This window comes from Saimiri boliviensis, chromosome 14 (genome assembly GCF_048565385.1).
Source record: "Saimiri boliviensis isolate mSaiBol1 chromosome 14, mSaiBol1.pri, whole genome shotgun sequence".
Lineage (NCBI taxonomy): Eukaryota > Metazoa > Chordata > Mammalia > Primates > Cebidae > Saimiri > Saimiri boliviensis.
The window spans coordinates 49,979,150-49,999,707 of record NC_133462.1 but is presented as its reverse complement, the minus strand read 5'-3'; the positions used below and the strand labels follow the sequence as shown (position 1 = coordinate 49,999,707).

Here is a 20,558-nt window from a genome sequence, read left to right as displayed (position 1 = left end):
GGCAGAGGGAGGCTCCATCAGCACCGTGGCATCGGCCAGCCAGCAGCACCGGGAGAGGAGGCCTGTCTCCATCTCTCAGGCCCAGCTGAGATGAGTGACAGCAGCCTTGAGACACGGCAGAGAACGCCAGAAAGGCTGTGTATGTGTGTGCACCTGAAAACCATGTGTATGAACACCAGGTATGAATGTATAAACATGCATGAACTGGCTGTGAACATGTATGCAAACGTGTGTGTGTGTGCACGTGCGTTACACTGCCATATGCGGGAATGTAAGAAGTCCCAAGGAAGGGCGAGCTGGGGGTCTCAGGCCACACCCCTTGTCCAGGAAGCCAGGGTGATAGCTACAGACCGTGCACTTGGGTAATGAGAGGTGGTGGACTAGGGTGCGGGTCACCTTACAGCCTCAGGGTTGGAAGAGACCACAGGGTCACCAGCCCGCCACTCCTGCAGCGGCACCTCCTGCCAGACCCTCTGTCTCCAAAGGGGACCTGAGGTCTGGGACCTGAACGAGGTTCCAGGAGACCTGGTTTCTCTCCCCTTCTTTCCATGCTTTGGAAAGTGGCTTAGCATCTCCCAAGACAGCCCCTCAGCTTTCATTTTTATTTTTTTGAGACAGGGTCTCACTCTGTTGCCCAAGCTGGAGTCAGTGGCGCAATCACAGCTCACTGCAGCCTGGACCTCACAGGTTCAAATGATCCTCCTGCCTCAACCCTGACAAGTAGCTGGGACTACAGGTGCACCACCATGCCCGGCTATTTTTTGTAGAGAAGGGGTCTCACTATGTTTCCCAGGCTGGTCTCCTGCTCCTGGGCTCAAGCAGTTCACCTACTGAGATTACAGGCCTGAACCACCGCACGCGGCCTAGATCGCCTCTCAGCTTTTAAGACCTGGCTCCACCTGAAAGTGAGCGGCACAAAGTGGGGAGGGGTCGTGAGAGATTACGGGCTTTAGAGCAGCCAGGGCTGCTTTCCAACGTGACGCTTAGCAGCTCCACAGCCTGGGAGATGAGCTCATTTCTCTGGGATCATTTCTTAGCTACAAACCGGGGGTCAGGTGCTTGCCTCACAGGGATAAGGACTGAACAGGCCACGTGTGCTGGCACTAAGTGGACCCTAAATAAATCCTCATTTCCTTTCCCCGGCTCTCCTTTCAGCAGGGCTAGGCCGAGTCCACGCTGACCATGGACTCAAGGACACACCTCGTGTTCCCCACAACGAGGCCTGCAGCGCTCACCAAGCTAGGGATTGAGCCAGCCCCGGCTGTGTCCAGGAGGGCAAGGGTTGCTGCAGAGGCTGTGCAGCTGCGGAGCCTGAGCCCCAGAATTCTCCCTGGCTCTGTGTGTTCCTCTCGCAGAAACTGCATCACTTCTGCGTGGTGTCAAAGGTACTTGCATAAGCAGCTCAGCTCCCAGAGGACCTCTAGGGCTGCGAGGTGGGAACGTGTCTTGTTTACCGCTGCCTTCCCTGCCAGGTCCCAGAGGAGCGGCGTGATTGCTGAGCCGGGTAGCAGGTATCAGAGGCGGCGGAGGATCTCACCAGGCACTGCCCCCCAACTCTGGCAACCAACCTCCATCCCATCAAGCCAAAGGAGAGATGGGAAACCCCGAAGCCAGAAGAGGCACCTTGTCTAGGTCACGCCCTGACACCCAGGGCCCCGAGTGGTCGCGGGTGGGGTGTGGACGAGCAGGCGCGCAGCCTTGCGGGGCTCCACCAGGGGGAGATGCGAGGGCAGCCTGTAGGCAGGCAGGCCCGTGGCTCCCTGCGGGGAAAGGGGGTCCCAAGCAGCTCAGGTTCTCCAGAGACTAATGTGCAAAGGAACGGCAGGACGAGCAATTCCCTGGTTACTGAGGGGCCGACCAGGGGCTGTCTGCCTCACTCAACCTTGAAAATACCCCCTAGCATTTTTAATTGCTTAAAAATCCACTCTTTCATCTGATCCTCACTTTGTTTCTTCCAAATCCTGTGGCAGGCTCCATGCTAAGTGCTGGGAATACAAGACGAAGAAAACCCAGCCCCATCCTGACGCAGCTCACAGGGAGCCTTCGGGAGGTGCAGCAGATATGGCTCTGCCCTTGACAGAGCAGACAACTAAGGCTCAGAGGTCAACTGCCCGAGACCTCACAGTGCGCTTGAACCCAAACTTCCTAGCACCCAGCCTGGGGCTCTTTCCTTCCCAACAAACAGCCCCCGACAAGCTCCTCAAGCTCTGGGAAGGCAGGTCTAACGGGAAGATCACGAAGGCACTGGACCCAGAGGCGGGTGCCAGGGGCAGGAAGGGAGACCAGCACCGTGCCCGCTCCGTGCCAGCGCTGCATTCCATTCCATCCGCAGCCCTGTGAGATGGGGACTGTGATGCCCATTTTGTAACTGAGGAAACAGCCTGAGTGAGGAATGAAACAGGTCGCTTGCCCACAGCACCTTTACCCCAAGGACGGGCTGTACTCCCAGGTAGCAGAGTAGCTCGCTGTGGGCCATGCTGGAACCTGGGAGAGGTCAGGAGACGTCTGGGGAGCCCAGCCTGCTTTCGGTAGGAGCTGGGAGCTGGCACCCCAGGCAGGGAGTCAGCCTAGGAAGGTGCAGTCTGTTCCTCCCATTTCCAAGAGCGCCTCCGTCCTTCCAGATGCTGGCCAGGCCCCAGGGACGGAGCTGTGCCCATCACTCTTCAGACAGAGATGTCCATTTTCACCAACACATCTGACAGCTTGTGGTCTCCGGAAACTACAGTGGAGCACGCAAGTCCCGGGGGCACAATTAGGTTCTCAGAAGAGGCCCGCTCTCTCCTGCCTGACCCCGGGCCGGGCGTACACGGGAGACAGGAGCCAGGAGGGATGAACCCTGGCCTCAAAACACCCACGGGCGGGACGAGGGGAGCATGGGGGGAGAATTCCAAATTGGAAAGTCTCAACTTGGAATTCTACATGGATCCAAACCTAGAAGATAGCTCTGCTGAGGAGGAGGAGCCAAGTGAGACACAGGTGTGGCCACGTGGGGTGCATTAGCACCTGGGCTCTGGGCAGGCTGACCCAGATTGGAGTCTCGGCTCTGCCGTTTTTAGCCAAGGGAACTTGGGCAGGTTGCTTAACCTCTCTGGGCCTCAGCACTCCATCTGCAAAATGGGAATGATACTGGAAGCTGCCACTCAGGGCTGTAAGGCTCAGGAGCACCGCATGTAAAGCATGGGGTTACGCCCACGGCTGGCTCCTGAGCCAGGCTGGCACAGGCCTGTGAGGAGCACGTGGGGATGGCTCCAGCGGAGAGGTGGGGTGGCGTCCCTGCTAACCCCTAAGAAGGACCAGGTTAAGCCAACACCCTTTGTTTTACTTCCTGGGATAATTCAGGCCTCTTAATAAATGGTTCTCCTTCTACCCATGCCTTTAGCTCCAGCCCAGACAGCCTTCTTGAGGCCCAGCTCCGGGCCAAGTCCTCTCTTCTGAGCCATGCACTAGCCCTGGCTGCTTTCCTGCCCCTGTGCCCAGATACTGCCATGCCTTTCCCCCCACCCCCAGTCCGCCTTCCCCGATACTCAGGCCTCTCTCAGCAGCCACGGCCTCTCCAACGGTGGCTGCCGAGGCTCCGTTTTGCTTGCTCAAGTTTTCAAGTTCTCATTTGTGGGTACCTGACCGCGTCCTCCTCTCAGGAGTCAGCAGAGTCTAGCTGTTCTTCCTCTCACTGCCACTCCCACTCTAGAGATGACAACACTGGGGTGTGAAGGGGAAAGGTTGCCCAGACTCCCCAACGATGTCCCAGCCGAAACCCACCCCTAGCATGGCGGCTCATGCCTGTAATCCAGACACTTTGGGAGGTCGAGGCCAGCCTGCACAGCACAATGAAACCTTGTCTTTACAAAAAATTTAAAAATTAGCCAGGCATGGTGGCGTGTGCCTGTAGTCCCAGGTACTCAGGAGGCTGAGGTGGGAGAATCACTGGGGCCCAGGAGTTTGACAGTAGGTGAGGGCCATCCCCAGCAGGCAGCTGGGGGGGTAGGTGCATGTTGCTCAGAAGTGGCTCCAAAAGTCACTAGTATGAAAGAATAATCCCCCGGGGAGGGTGTGGGCATAAGAAGAAAGCCAGAGATGGGTTTCTAGTAATATCAGTATTTGGAGGATTTGCAGAGAAAGAGGAAAGGCAGGGAAATTGAGGAACAACCAGGGATGGGAGGAAAGCTCTGAAGAACAGAAAATGACTCCCTGGTGATAGAGCGGTCCCATTTGAGGGGCAGGCAGGGCGGGGACAGGGATCCTTCTGAGGAATTTCTTTGGTGATTATAGAGGTGCATATGCCCTTAAGTCCTGCACTTTGCTGCATCTAAACCATAACTCCATCAAAAAGAAAACCGAATGTGCAGAGAGAAAGCGCTGCGGGCTGACCCAGGGCAGTGCTGCAGGCCCGGCTCCCACACACTCTGGCTTGACCAGGTGCTAGAGGACACCCCGGGGAGAGGAAACGCACACCCTAATAGAGGAAAGTGTATCACATCACCAACCGGCTTTCCCACGATCGCAGGTGCGTCTGCTGAGAACCACAGGCAAAGGAACCAAGAACCAGGGTGCCACTGAGAAAGGCTTCCTGGAAGAGCAGCACGAAGCCAAGGTTTAGGAGGAGATACAGTTTGCCTGGAAGAGGGTGGCCAGTTCCAGGAAGAGACATCCGCCTGGGTGGGTGTCCGACAACCACAAACCACGATGGGCCCCTCACAGCCACCACCCTGGAAAGTGCAGAGATGACAGCTGACTTGGGAAGGTGATGACACGGCCACACCCCTGGCTCCAGAGATGCCATCATGTGGGACCCTCTCCACAGAGCCTGACCCAGGACACCAAGGCCCCGAGACTTTCCCTCGCCAGAGCGGAGGCATCGCTCCACACCCGGGGCCCCAGCAAACATTTGTGAATGGGCCCTTGCCCTGCTTAGCAGTGAAATACACAGGGCTTTGGCCTCCCTGCTCTGGGCCAGTGGAGAGGGGGGAACAGAGGTTGGCAGAGGACTGTCCCCTTCATATGACCACTGGTGACAAACACTGTGCCCTGCAGAGCACGGCCCAGGATGAAGCACCTCCAGCCACACACACAACATTCAGCAGCTGCAGCACCCAGCCCCGCATCATTTCTGAAGGTCCACGCACAGCACAGATCACAGCTGAGGACACTGACAGTCAGAAAGAGGAAGGGACTTGTCCCAAGTGACAGGGTAAGGAGCCTGCCTCCCAATCCAGTGCTCTTCCAAGCTAGCAAGATCCTGAGCCTTGGAGAGGCTTAATGAGCTGCCTGCCTACCAAAGCCGGCATGGGTGAGAGACATCTGTGGCTCTCTGGAACCGCAGGGAGTTTCAGTCACCCTGCAGATGACCCCTGGTTGGAATTGGAATTCCTGGGATGGCTCCTGTCAGACCCTGACTCCATGGAGCTGGCAACAGAAAGCCGGCATATAACCGTCCCCATAGACAGAGCTAGCCCGCCTCAGTGTTTGATTTTCTGCTGCAGGTTCGCTTCCCACTTGAGGAGCAGGAAGGACTTCAGTTTTTTCTGGCAGCTTCTCAGCTCTTCCCAGTGGCCCCTCGCCCCAACGAAGTCCCCTGAGAGGAAGGAATCACATCACATCTTTGTGGGTCAGCGGCACCTCTGCCCTTCCCAAGACACATGCATGCTTCCTCATGAAGAGTGAATTGGGCTCCTCCTTTGCAGCAGTGAGGGCTAGAGGCAGAAGATGGATGAACCCACTGGCTGGTCTCCTCTCTTCATGTAGGAAAATAGCTTTAGGCTCAAAATGAAGGAGGATTTTTGCACAGTCAGCACCACCCCATTGATGGGGTGGTGGTCCCAGGAGGTAATGAGCGCTCCATCATTGGGAGCATTCAAGCTGAGGTTAGCCCACTATTGGGAAGGATATTATAGACAGGACTCCAATAAGGGGACACGGCATTGGCCTAGATAAAATCTGAGGTCCTTCTTCCAACCCTGAGAGCATCTAAATCTGACATCTCCATCCCAGCCCTTGCTGCTGACTGGCCTCGTTCACCAGGCCCTGCTGGTGCGCCAGGCAGTTTGTCCTCAAGGAGAAGTAGCCACCAATTAGATTATGTGGGGAGCACAGGAGTTCCCTTTATGACATCACCACTCTGCGGGAAGGGGCTGAGGTGGGGTAGGAGGGGAGAAACAGGACAGAAGGCAGCACCAGAGACGGGGCCAGCTCCCGGGGGCCTGGAATCTGCAGCGTTGTCAATGCTAGGTAACTTGCGGGGCACACCGCAGCAGGGGTCTCAGGAAGCCCCGTCTGGGCCCAGAAGGGAAACAGCCCAGCTCCGCCCTCCTGACTGGGGTGGGGGACTGTTAAGGGTAAAAGCAGCCCAACCTAGCTCTCTGAGGTTCGTTAGAGGAAAAGGTGAATGTTGACGTGTCATAGCAGGCAGCTCATTAAGCCCACGAAGCTTAAAAATAGTGAGACAGGCAGGCACTGGGGGAGGGGAGCTGGGATGCAACTCCGGCTCATCACACTGGAGGCAAGAGCAAACCCAGGGGAAACTGACTCTATAACCAGCGGAAGGCAGGCTACGGGGCCATCGCCAGACCTCCAGGAAAGCTCGGAGCACAGGCCTGCTGGAAATCTCAGACCCTGTTCTGCAGATGCGAAGACTAAGCCCAGAAGAGGGCGTTCCCAGGCTCAGCTGTTCTCCACACAGTGTAAGAGATAAGACACAGAGACGTGGACCTGCCCTGGAGGGGTCCACAGCCCACCTGCCCGGACACGCTCCACCCGATTTCCCTGGGTCTGGGCACCCCCTTAAAAGCCCTTGATGCCACCTTTCCTTTCAGTCGAGTGACCCAGGCTTTGGCACCAGGCTGCCTTTGCTCAAATCCTTCCACCGCTACCTACTGGCTTGGTGACCTTGGAGAAGTCATTTCCCTGTCCTGGACGTGCTTCTTCTTCCACAGAGACATGGCAAATTCCCGCCACAGAGGGGTAAATGCACTCTCCTGTATGTTTCTCGCCTGGCGCGGGACCTGGGATGCAGGAGGAGCTCTGAGTGGTGGTGTGCAGGAAGTAAGGAAGACGGACCAGAGGGAGGGCCCAGGAACAGTCTGCGGGATGTGGCTGTGCAGGGGGAAGATGCAGACGCACCTGCTTGGTGCTGCCGGGTTGCGTTTACAGAATGCAGTGAATGCTCTTGCTAACAAAGGATGGGGAAAAGTGAACTGGGGAATCATGACCTAGGGGAAGCCACTCGCTCAAATGCTGACCCCCATGTAAGTCAACTGACACACGCTGGGCACCCAGTGGCTGCTTGGCACTTTCCCATAAGTGATCCCAAACCAGGAGCGAGGCCGAGCCTCTGAAGGCGGCTGGGTAGTTCATTGGAATGAAGGCTGCAGTGACTCCAGAGGAGCAGGACTCCAGAGGAGCAGGACTCAAGAGAAGGGGAGCCAGGGAAGACAGGACGTATAGGTGAGGTGGCTCTTTTCTGGCTTAGAGAACAGAAGGTCCCCAGCCCACACCAAGGGAGGGAGGCTTAGGGGGATTCTCCCCTCTCCCCATCTTCATCCCACTTAGCCCTACCTGGTCTTCTAACACACTGGGTGGGAGAAGTGTCGCTGAGCACAGCAGTGACCTGAGGCCCTGGCCCCCCTTCCCAGCTTAGGTCCCTGGGGGGGCTCCAGTTGCTGAGGAAGAACACAGAACTTATATAGGACGGGTGAGCTGGAAGGAAACTTAGGGTCAATTGTTCCAGCCTCTAACTGAACAGCTGGGAAAGCAAGAGACAGAGAAAGAAAATTGTTTCTTTCAAGCCAGTGAGAGAGCCAGAGCTAGAATCCAGGGCTCTCTGCATGATATTGTACCTCCCTTCTAGCTCTGTCTCTTATGAAATGCCATGTTGAAGCTTTCTGTATCGGGGAAATTTAACTGAGGCTCAAAGGGACACAAATTCCCTAAAGCCACATGGTGAGTCAGACAGCGAAATGCAGGGTGTCTGGTCCTTTCCCAGCATCCATCAAACATTTCTTGAGCACCTACGACAGCCAGGCTGGGAGCACTTTCAGACATTGTCCCACTTCAGCTTCACATGTGGAAGTTAGGTGGTGGAAGAGCAAAGGGCCAGATGCCAGGATCCAAATCCTGGCTCTTAGATGAGTATCCTTGGACAAGTCCCTTGATGGCCCTCAAACGATGCCTCCATTTCTTCACTTTATCAGACAGGGATTCATAATGGTTCCTACTTTGTAGAGTATTGTGGTAATGAAAGGAGATTATCCACATAAAATACTTAGAACAGAGCCTAATAATATAAATATACCTTTTAAACATAAGTATACCATTTGACAATCCTTCCAATCCCAGGCATATACCCAAGAGAAATGAAAATACACATCCTCATGAAAACCCTTACACAAGTGTTTACAGCAGCATTATTCAGAGTAGCTGAAAAGTGGAATCAACCAACCAAATATCCATCAACTGATGAATGCAGAAACAAAGTGTAGTATATCCCACAACGGAATGTTATTTGGCAATAAAAAGAAATAAAGTACCGGTACACGCTTCAACATGGCTAAACCTTGAAAGCATATGTGAGTGAAGGAAGCCAGTCACAGAAGACCAGGTATTGCATAATTCCATCTAAATAAAATATCCAGAAGGTCCAATTTCACAGAGTCAGAAAGTAGATTGTTAGTTGGTTAAGCCCTGGGAGGAATGGAAGAATCGAGGGTGACTGTTAATATGTATGGAGTTCCTTTTTAGGGGTGAAAAAATGTTCTGAAATTAGATTGCGGTGATGGTTGTGCAATTCTGTGAATATATTAAAAACTATTGAATCGTGCACTTAAATGGGTGAACTGTGTAATATGTGAATTATATCTCAGTAAAGCTGTTTTAAAAGTAAATATATATTTATAAACTTCTATAAATAAGATAGTAAGTCACATCCATTCTAATTTAATGATAAGGCTGAGACAGAGTCAGCAGCTTGCCCAAAGTCCCACGGCGAGCAGGTTGCGGGCCTGATTTTGGACTTTGTTTTGAATTCCTGAAGCTCCTAAGACTTGCTCCATGGAGACCAGGGTCATTCCTTATGTATCCTGGGGAAAGCCTCCGTTCCCTGTCCCAATGAAGTCACTCAAGAAGTTCTTCCTGCTTCTAAGCCAACCAAACCTATCCAGCTTACAATGGACGATGTTCAGGGGGATTTGAGGTTAGAAGCGGGGTCACAGGAGCCAGGCACCTGACGGGAAGCCTACATTTCTAGCCAGTGCTGGATGTCTTCTTTAGGGAAGCCTGGGGAATGGGGCAGAGGAAATATAGTGGACTTCAAGCCATGAGCTCACGGTTGATTTTGGGGGTGACTCTGGCCAAGAAACCTCATCTCTGGGGCTCTTGGTAAAATGATATTCAGGAAAAGGCTCTGAGGACAATTCCAGAAGCAGGCATTTCTAAGGCCCTGAGTATCTCTAAAATCAAGTGGCCTTCCCTCTCCATACTTACAACCCACCCCAGATGACCAGGTGGGAAGTCTGTAGGGCAGTGGGCATCACTTGGTTGCTGGCTTGGGAATACATAGCCTGGTCACCTCCGTGGTTCTTGGGAGAGGATACCAGGACCAATCCATGAGGCCCTAATCTAACCATCAGTCCAATACTGTAAGCAGGTCGGGTTGGCTCTGCCTCCCACCCAGGAAGGAGGAGGAGGAGGAAGCCACAAGGGCACTGAGAGCCAGGGTCCTTGTCTTACGTAGCAGGAAAGATGCTGACTGTGACACTGACTCAATGCCCTGCGTCTGTTCAGCCCCCTGCCTGCCTCCCTGCACTGCGGATAGTCTGGTTGCGGGTGGTAAGGGGAAGGAGCTCCCACTTTTGATACCCCCGAGAAGGTATCACCTCAGTCTGTCTGGGGCTCATGGCCAGGGTGTCCCAGCTCCAAGGAGAGGTTCTCTTGCCCTCTTCTCTGCTTGTACAACTAAAGACAGCATTCAGAAACACTCCTTCTCCCTTGCTAAGGAGCCTTCAGAGATACAAAACCACCATCCTTTTTCCAGGGGAAATAAGGAAGAACAGAAAATGAGAAGGGCTGGATTCAGCCCAGAGCCACCCAGAGTCCAAGTGGCCTCACTGGGAGAGCAGCCCACTGGGTTTGATGCCATTGGTAGAAACATGCCAGGGCCTCTGCCAGGAAGCCAGCATGTGCTCCAGAGCAGGGACAGGAAGAGGCCAGCCTGTGCATCCGCTAGGCTCACTGGCTTTTTCAGACCATCAGCCGCCTCATTGGATCCCGGGACATCTTGGGAGAAGTGAGGAAGACAGGCATCCCTCTCCACATTTTCTAATGGAGACAACTGAGGTCCAAGAGATAGATCATTTGCCTGGGGCCATGTGCAGTAACTTAATAGTGGGTTCACCGGATTTTAGATCCTTCTCATCAAAACCAGTCATATCCTTGCTTTGCCCCACTCCCAGCTCTGCCGCTACGTTTATCTATACAATGTCCCTGTTCAGTTTTCAGAAACACCATAACAACACTCTTTAGAGCACTTTATAGTGAAACCTTTATAGCACCATGTGTTAGCTACTGCCTATTCTTAGAACTATATGTAAATAGTCATATATCAAATCCTCATGCCAACCCGATGGCAAGCTATTTCATTTCCATTTTACAGATGAGAAAACTGAGCTAACAAGTATTTGAATAACTTAGCCAAAGTTCCACAGATAAAAAACTAGAGGAGCTGGGATTTGAACACCCCAGCCCCAGCATCTGAGGTTTAACCACTCCACATCAGTGCCAAGCACATATGAATCCCAGGCTCTGCATAAGTCCAAGTCTCACTAAAACATGAACTAGGGCCCGGGCATGGTGGTTCACGCCTGTAATCCCGGCACTTTTTGCAGGCTGAGGTAGGAGGATCACTTGAGCCCAGGAGTTTGAGCCCAGCCTGGGCAACATGGTGAAATCCCATCTCTGCCCACCCCCCTACAAAAAAAAAAAAAAAAAAAAAAGAAAAACCTCCCAAAACAAAAATTATCTGGGCGTGGTGGTTGGTGCACACCTGTAGTCCTGGCTTTGCAGGATGCTGAGGTGGGAGGATCATCTGAGCCTGGGGAGGTTGAGGCTGCAGTGAGCTGTGATCACACCACTGCACTCTAGCCTGGGTGTCAGAGCGAGACCTTGTCTCAAAAAAACAGAAAACCAGAACCAAAAACCATGGACTAGGGTCCCACAAGTCAGCTCAGGACAAAGTATGATGCAGCAAGTCCACATAAGTCCAGGAGCTGGGCTGTGCTCTCGCCCAGGTGCCATGTGCTGGGGGCGGGAATGCCGGACAGGCTGCAATCTGTCTCTGAGCAGCCGGCTGCCCTCAAGTCCCAGCCCAGCTGAGCAGTGGGGAGCAGGTTGAAGACAGGCTTGGAGCTGGCAGGTGAGGCCTGCCCCGCTGTGAGCAGCAGCTTTGAGAGACTCTCCTGCCGGCTGCTCATAGGTGCTGCAGTATCTCTCCTGGCTGCAGGGTTGGCTGGGCTGAGGCCAGGCTGAGGGCCCTCCTTCCCCCTTTCACCCTCTGTCCCTCCCTCAGTCACTCTGCCAAGCCTCCCGAAGCCCGAGGCCAAACTAAGGGCTTAGGAAGCCCCTCTGGCTTTCTGGTCTCCAGAGATTGCCAGCCCGGATGATCAATTTGTGACTGTGGGACCAGGTTTAGTCTCGGGTGGCAGCACTGACCTCCAGGAATGTCACTGTGGCCCCTTTCAGGAGCAGGTAACAAACCTGGCTCATCCCCAAGAGAGTAAGGGAGTCCAGTAGATCAACTCACATGGTTGTCCACCTAAGAAGATTCGCCAACAGTGGGCGATTCCCCTGGTAGGAATTCCTTCCTTGTACCTCACATGAACCCTTCCTGCTGCAGTATAGCCCCATTACCTTCTACTAGAAACCCTTCTGCTTCCAAATGCACCCTTTGTTAAATTGCTAAGATGTGATTCCAAGAACAATACAGCAATCACAAAAGCCACTGAAGGAGCCGGCAGCTGCTACAGGGTTCAAGAATTCCATTGCAGTTGGGGAAAGGCTATGGGCTTTGCCCCTCCTCCCCTCCAGCCCTCTCCAGTCTCAGGACATGGAGAAAAGGGGAGCAGGATGCAGAGAAGAAAAATGGAAAGATAACAAAACAAAGGCAGGAAAAAAAAAATATTCACAGCCTTTCCTGACCTGCCAAGGACTTTTCCCAGATAAGGAAGCAAGCATTTCTCGCAGCTGCTGCAGCTTCTGCCCGAGACCTGCTTGATGGGCCATCTGCTCCAACGCCTTTCCGCAAAAGCTTCTAAAAGTTCCATTTCTCCAGGGAGCTGAAAGCTGGGGAGGTGTCAGCTCCAAACAATATGGAAAATTTATTAGGGATCAGGGCTTCCAGGAGGAGGGCGCCTGCGAATGGGGCCGGATGCACTCCGAGATACAAAGGGTTATTTAATGCGGAAAATCCAAAGGTTCCCTTAGAAGTCAAGTGCTCACACCCGAGGCCCGACACACTGCAGCCTTTCCTTTCAGAATCACCCCCCACCACCTAACCCTGCAAGCCCCTACCCCGCCCCATCCCAAGTCAGACTTACTCCTTGTCCTTTGCCACTGGGCAAATACTGACATTCTTTCACTCAGCCTTGTCAATGGAAGTGAGACCAGTGGGGCTGGCTATTGTCTCCCTCCTCTCTGCTCTCAGAGGGCAAAGCAGGCTGTCAGCCTCCACAGCTGAGCAGGGGCCAACTGAGACAAGCCGAGGAAGAAAAGCGTGGTTTTGGAAGTAATATTTCTGTCTTTCGGTCTTTTGTCTTTCTGTCCCCCCGCCCTTCCCCAAGCCCATCTGGGTTTATTTTTTTCACGTTTGGCTATCCTGCTGCCCTGTCTGGCTCAAGAGCAGCAGTGTGGCTCAAGGCGTAACTGAGAGAGCTCAGGCCTGGGAATTCAAGTGTCTGAGAATTAAGGGTCACCTTAAACTAGTTCTTTTATTTTCTTGGGCTTCTGTGTTCTGTTCTACAAAATGGGAAGATTGGACACCATGATCTCAGTATGTAGATCAGGAAGTTCCTTCCTATCTGGACCCACGTCCTTTCTGCTGCAGTCAAGGCATTTTACCTTGTGCTCTGATTTTAGAAAAGATGGAAAATAACTGCTCGGTGCATAACAGGGAGGAAGGAAGGAGCATGGACTGAGGGTCTACGAGGGCCAGCAAGCTCCATTGTGGGGTGCTAATGTGCTGTCTGGTCCTGGGCAAGGAGCTCCCCCTCTCTAAGACTCAGTTTCCCCATAATCAAAATCTGAGGATTGCATGAGATGATCCCACAGCCCCTCTCAGTGCCTGGCCCTGCCATGCCACTCATCTGCACATCCCTGTGGACGGCGGAGTGCCCCGCTCCTTCAGCCTTTTCTCCAAGGCTGCATCTCACAGCCCTTCCTCATGACTAACCTTGAATGGAGGGGTGCCACACCGCTGGCTCGTGTTCCCTCATCATCAGGAGGCTTTTGTTAGCACACTGCTCTCAGACTCACGCTTGCTTGGCCTTTGGCCTCTGTGGCTGAGCTCTTCCTCTCTCCGGGCCCTATGATGGAGACCAGAGCATGCAAACTCCTGGAGCCTGTGGCCAGTACGTATCAGGAGGCCACAGGAGACACTGGGGCATTTGGGGGCAGCGTGTACATGGTGACAACTGCAGGACTGTGAACTGTAACCCTGCTCCTCTTCTAACTTGAGCCCTCTCTGTGAAAACACAGAACCTCAAAAACCCGTTCCTTGTACACCGGTCAGTATCACACTAGGGACTTCCTACTCTAGGTAAGTAATATTCCCACTTCACAGATGAGATCATTGAGGCTCAGAGGTTGATAATTTGCCTAAATCCACATGGATATTAAGGAGCGAGCCAAGATGGGAACCTAGACATAGCAGGTCTGGGGTAAACCTCAGTCCTGGCCCTGGGGTCCTGGGACTCCCCCTCCAGGTTAAGCCTGTCCCTCTGCCACTCCTTCCACCTGGCTGCAGACATCGGCAAAGGCTTTGCTCTTAACCATCAGCACTCTTACTAAGAAGGGAGATCATCGTCTCTCCCCAAGCTGACTTACAGGACTGGACTGAAGGGGCAGGGAACACCCAAAGTCTGAACGGCTCCAACAAACCCCCCACCCCACCCCACCCTGCCTCGGCAAAGGCAGAGCCAGCCAGGCCATGGATCGGCAGAACCAAAAGGACTTTGGGTCATCTAAACCAAGCTTGCACTTCACATATGAGAAAACTGAGGTCCACAGTGGAGTCCGCTTTGCCTAAGGTCACATAGCACATCTGGGGTAAACCTCAGTCCTGGCCCTGGGGTCCTGGGAGTTTCCTCCAAGTTGAGCCCGTCCCTTCGCCACTCCTTCCACCAGGCTGTAGGCACGCCTTCGGCCACTCACTCCAGGGACATCTGGCCTTACCCCTCTCTGGTTCTCAGTTGGTCCATTCCTAGAAGGTTTGGGGAAGGGAGTAAAAGGCCCCTTTTGTCATAATCACAGAGGTGTGGCAGAGCGTGGGGAAGGGAGAACCAAAGGAAAACAGGTGTGGGATTACGGGAAAGCCAAGCAGTCTCTCTGTTTCTCATGAAGTTTCTGCTGCAGATGGTCCTAACGGTCACAGAGAGAGACAGAGCGAGCGAGCTGATGTTACCATTTTGTAGGGAAGCTTTGAAGATGGTAGGGGAAGATCACACTGCAAGCCCACAATCTTTCCCTGCTCCCCGTGGCCACTGCTCACAGCTGCCCTATCGCCTGCTGGCTCCACGGCAAGGTATTATTATTAACAATAGCTACCACTCACTGAGGATTTAACTCGGCACTGGACCAAGTATTTACATATGCTTCTTGTTTAATCCTCATAAAAACCCTAAAATGCCACCACTCTTCTCATTTTGTTTTGACTACTGAGTAACTGAAGCTCAAAGATATAAAGTAATTTGCTCAAGGTCACACAGCTAATAACCAGGAGAGCCAAGGTCTCCTGGGGACTCCCTCCAGGGGTGTGCTGGCCTTTGTAATTCACGCACAGTATTTTCTCTCAAGTTGTCTCGACTCTGGTGACAGAAGTGGGAGGGCCATGCTTTGGGAATTACTGGAGACCACCTGCTCCTGTCATCCAGCCAAGCCCACTTCCTGCTACTCAGACACCAGCCCCGAACTGCAGCCACAGAATTGTGAGGTTGCGAGGGCCTGAGTAGTTATCTAGTTCTACCTTCTCAATGTACATGGGAGGAAAGCAAGAAAGAGCCTTGCCCAAGGTCACAGAAAGTCACACAAATTGGAAGCACAGCCTGTAAATTAAACTCAGTTTTCATGTCTCAAACCAGGACTCATCCACAACACCCGAAAGCCCAGTAAGAAGCTATTGTTTCATCTTAACTGAAGACAGGAGCAGAGTTCATCCCGAAAAGGAGTTAGATTAGACTTTGCTGTGCCAAGGACTGTCACATTGCACAATGGGGAGTTCTAGGCCACTGGAGTGGACATCTTCCTAAAAACGAGAGGATTCCTTCAGATCTTCCTTATCTGAGGTGGATGCAGCCCTGTCTGGAGGTAGAGAGCAGACTGCATGACCTTGTGAGGTCTGTGACATCACCCTTTAACCAATGGTCATCTATCTGTCACTGGGAACCTTTCCCCAGGGAAGAATCTGCTGTCTGCAAAGAGGATGTGTAATGCTGGAAAGCAGGCCTTTCTCCCCATCAGCTGGATTCTGACAGTGGGGACAGATGACCAGCGAACCTTTGAGGGTGCCACAGGCCTGCTGCTTTGGCATGGGGGTGCAGGAGGGAGCTACCATCTTCCCAGAGGCTAGGTCATTCTACCCAGCTGCACCCCACCTCCATGCTTTCAGTGGGCGGCACCTGTAGGGTGTTGGGACTGGGAGAAACCTGATACCTTAAATTCCAAACCCCGTTTTCCAGATGAAGATACTGAGGCCCACATCGGGTCAGTGAGTTGCCCAAGGTCATGGGACAGATCAGAAAGGAAGCTTTCGGACTCTCCCTGGGGCACTGGGTTCACAGCTCCACCTAGCCACCCCCTGCCCCGGAAGTGAGCACTGAACTCACTTAAGAGAGGCCAGTGACCAAAGGCCGTAATTCCCAGGCAGGCTGGGGCAGGCTTGCCCGGGAGCTTGTTCCCCCGCACACCCTCCCCCACCTTGTCCCCATTCCAGTCTTGGGCACCACGCGCCTCCATCATCCTTAGATTCAGAGAGGTACAGTGGCTTGTCCAAGGTCACACAGCAAACTGAGTTGGGCGCTGGTTCCCACTGCCCAGCTGCCTCCTCCCATCGCCCACCCGGGTATCTGCAAGCTTGCCAGGATCCCCAGGAGCCTACTTCCTCCAATGCACAGAGCCGAGGCTTGTGTTAAAGTGTGTGAAAGTTCCTGGGAGAGGAACGGGTGGAAAATGCAGCCACACATCCCAACCCTGGATGGCTGCGGCAAGGCGGGTTGGCAGGGGTTAAGAAAGGCAGCCAGCCCCACACACCACCGGTGCCCCCAACACACCCCACTCTGTGCCAGGGGCTCCCCAGCGTCACGCGCGCGTGGTCTTCCAGCTCCTCCTCAACGAAGCAGGTGCAGCGGGGTCCCACGCGCCCCGCACCCACTTCTCCCTGCACGCCCACTTCATGCACCTCCCCACGCCCTTCCCACAGCTTCTCTGCAGCGAGCGCCTTCGCTTCCCAGCAGGTCCCCAGTCCCAGCGCAGAGGCACCGCGGCTTCTCTCGCCTTCTCTCCCGAGTCGGACCTGGGATCTCCACGGGGAGAAACAGGTTGGGGGTGAGGGGATCCCGAGATAATTCAGGACACCTCCCCTGAGAATAGCCGGGTAATTCCGACGCCCGTGAATTTCCGGATTACAGTCCCCACCGCGGGCACAGTTCTCACTTAGTTCTCCCCGCGGTGAGCACCAAGCCCCAAAAGTCCGAGTGTCCCCATTCGGAGACCCCTGGTCCGTCCGCTCCCTAGGGGTGGCCACTGTCGGTGGAGGCACTGCTTCATTTGGGACTACGGGCTGCCCTCGTGGGGCACCCCTCCTGGGGTTCCCTCTTACCCTGGGATGTTCCGGACCGTTCTGCCAGAGCTGGTGGTGAGGGCGGGGCGGGGCGGGGCGGGGCAGGGACAGCTGGGGTCCCGAAGTCCAGGTCCCGCTTCCCACGTCCCCGCCGGCCCGCCGCTGCGGCTCTACGCGCACCCGCCGGCTCCCTGCTCCCCGCGCTCGCTAGCTCTCGGCTGGCTCGCGCGCTCTCTCTCTCTCGCTCTCTCTCGCTCTCTCTCGCTCTCTCTCGCTCTCTCTCGCTCTCTCTCGCTCTCTCTCTCTCTGCAGTAGTAACAACCTGATCCTGCTTCCCCCGCCCGCCAATTGAGATGCTCCTCACATCTGCCAGTACACAGCGCGTGCGGCCCCTCCGAGGGCAAACCTCGACGCAGGGCCCCCGCCCCAGGCAATCCCCGAGGCCAACAGACCGTCTCGCAAGCCCACGCCCCCCTTCTCCGGTCGGGACAGCCAACGGGTGGGAAACGGGCGACCTGGGAAGCGGCGGCGTGTGGAGGAGGGGCTGCGCTGGGGGAAGAGGGGTTTAAACTGGCGCGTCCTACAGAAGTTTGGGGAGGGCGGGGCCGGCTTCCCACCCCCGGGGCCTCGTAGGCTCCCTGACTCTGCGGAGGAGTCCCCGCCCCGCTCCGTGCACTCCTGCGACACTCCCCACCCCACCTGCCAGCCCCGAGTTTACAGCCTCTCGGGTGAGGAGATTGGCTGGGGAAGTGGGCGGGGAGGGGACCCCCTGGCTGCAGGGAACAGCGTGTGTGCGGCGGGCGGGGGTGTGAGGGAAACGATTTGCTTCAGGAGATACGGATGAAGGTTTTCCTGAGTGGAGGGAGAGAAGGGAGGGAGAAGAGAGATGGAACAAAAGGAAGATGCTGCAGGGGAAGGGGAGCTGGGGAGTTCGCCCTGAGGGCTCCGGCAGCCCACGGTCGGTCCCCAGCCTCAGTCCGTCCCAGAGGGTGAGGTCGGGGCTCTTCACAGGCCCCCTGGAGAGGGAGAATGGGGGGATGGAGGAGTACGGGGTGCGGGGAGAGGAGGGAGCATCAGCTGCCACAGGACCCTGTGCCTGCTCCCAGATAGGACTCCAGCAGAAGGTCCCCCAGATAGGACTCCAGCAGAAGGTCCCCCAGGTAGGAGTCCAGCAGAAGCGCTCTGCCATGGACCCAGCACCGCCTACCTCTGCAGCTCTGCTTTCTCTCACTTGGGAAATGCGAGGCTGACACCTGCCGCGAGCACCAGGAGGACCAGGACGGGCAGGGAGGACCGAGAGCTTGGGCACCCCACCTGTGCCTCAGTCTCACGCTTGGTCCTCACCCTCAACCCCCAACCCCATCCGATAAGGCCTCGGGGCCAAGACTCCCCAGGTGGAAATTTCTGCCGCTGTCCAGCCATTAACCACCCCCGACCTTCCCAGCGCCACCCCACCCCAGCCCTCTTCCCTCAGCCTCTCCTTCTATTTGCTTCCGCTCTGCACAGGCACAGCCAGGACTCGTTTGGTGTTTGACCCAGGAAGTGACATTCCTCACCGCCCCCCACCCCCCGTAAAATCCTGTGTGCATGTGTGTTGTGGGGTGGGCAGTCATTCAGGGCTTTCCAGGGCTTCTCATGCCCACAGAGTCTGGGGAACTGGGAAATTCCCAATACCCGCCGTGAATCGCCCTCATCCTCCCTCCCCCAGGCGTCCCCTGTCCCAGGACCTAGACCTCACTTCCGAAGCCCAAGCAGGGTCTGCAGTGCTGCTGCAGCCGCTGCTCCTGGCTGGATGGAGCCTCTCTTCAGAACGCAGCAGTTCGCTTGTCACAGACCCTGGACTGCAGAAAAAGCTGATTCGGGAATTTCCAGGCTGCTGGTCCTGTGGGGGAGTGTGCATACCTGGGTGTTGGGAAGGGTGTGTGCATGTGCTCACGTACGGGCTGGGGGAGATGACCCATGCCTGAGACCCTCTAGACAGGTCTGCTGACCCCTTACTGTTCTTCAGATGGAAAAGGGGACCTGGGGTAAAGGACTCAAGGTCAGAATCTCAGGAGGGCACCAGGGCTTTTCCCCCAACACTGCTACACTCCTGTAACCTACCCCCACCACGCCACCCCACACTGAGGAGGGGACCTGTCACCCGAGATGGGTGTTTGGGCTGAAGAGCAGTACCGGCTGCTCCTCTTCGGTTTCTCCCTGGGGAGAGAAGGGCTTCTTTTTTGCAATCTCCCCCAGCGCTTCTTTTGCTAGGAGGAGGGAGGATGGGGCTGAAATTTCATTCAGCAGGCTGGATTCAGGTTCGACTTTGGGATTTCCTGATGCTAAGGGTCTGGGGCAGCATCCGGTGTGACAGGGAAAGCTTGTGCCTTCATGATTGGAATGCCGTGCTGCTTAGATGAAAAGGGATGGGTGAAATGACTCCCACGGTCCCTTCTGATAAAATGGACCAAGAGACGCCTGAGTCTTACGCAAAGCTGCCTCCAGCAAAATAAAGTCTAATTACAGAAAATAAAGCACTTCTGTAAGGTCATGTCTGCTCCTTCTGAAAATACCGTGTTTAATGTCTATGCTGCCTCCAGTATGTCCTTTCACCTCTTGGGCGGAAGTGGAATTCTGATGGAGTGTGAAAGGATCGGGTGACATTTGCACAGGCAGTGGCTGGGCTAAAATGGGGGAGGGATGGGAACAAGGTGGGTCCCCAGAGGAAACACAGCTGTGCTTCACTCAGAGCCCCCTCAGGCCGAAGAGGACCCTTCCCCTGATAGGGATGACAATGACAGCCTGACAGTCTTAATTTCACTTGATTCTTATCAACTTTCCCCGGAGGCAGCAGAGCGAGGAAGGGATAATCCTTCACTCCATTGAGGCACAGGGAGTCCCCAAAGGGAGGCTGACTCACCTAAGGTCCTGAGGTGGGTTAGGGCGTGGAGCTGGGTCTTGTGAGCCTGTGTGGGCTGGGTGCATATCTCGAGCGCCGCCCTCCTCCCCAGGTGCTCCTTAGGTCCTGACTGTCAATCCTCCCCTGTCCTCTCCTTTCAGGCTTCCTGCACCAGTATCTCTAGATGTGGCCCTTACCAATCCTCCAGCTTGACCTGGCGCTGCCCACTCCCAGGGTCCAGAAGGGCAATGCTCCTTCCTGCTGCAGAGCCTTTACCCATTCTGTCCTCCGTGCCCCAATGCACCATGCCAGCCTCCTCCACCCTGACAGTCCCAGTGCCCTGACCTCTCCTCTGTGTCCCGTGCGTCTCCTCTGCAGCCCTCATCGCCCTCATCCTTCCTTATTCTAGTCTCCCCCCCAGCACTAGACTGTAAGCTCCAGGAGGGCAAGGACCCCTGCTCATCTAGCCTACTGGCCCGCAGTAGGCACTCAGCAAACACCTCGAATCCTGCAGCCTCAAATCCTCGTGCTGCCTCTGTATGCTGTGTGACTACGGGCAAATTTCATAACTTCCCTAAGCCTCAACTTTCTCTCCTGCGACATGAGGATTTTGATTATAAAACGGACTTTTCATAAGGATTA

The 20,558-nt window shown here is 54.9% G+C and overlaps 1 protein-coding gene across 2 annotated transcripts in view; it reads right to left on the bottom strand.

Annotated features, from left to right (window-relative positions):
* SYT2 (synaptotagmin 2) overlaps positions 1-20,558 on the bottom strand; it is a 121,971-nt gene that overhangs the window by 33,396 nt on the left and 68,017 nt on the right. The window contains exon 1 of one of the 2 annotated variants that reach the window (XM_010348885.3): positions 17,075-17,665. The exons of the other annotated variant lie outside the window; for it this stretch is intronic. The gene's annotated coding sequence lies outside the window, so the exon portion shown is untranslated. Of the gene's footprint in view, positions 1-17,074; positions 17,666-20,558 lie in introns of those variants that run through there. 2 annotated transcript variants of the gene reach the window in all.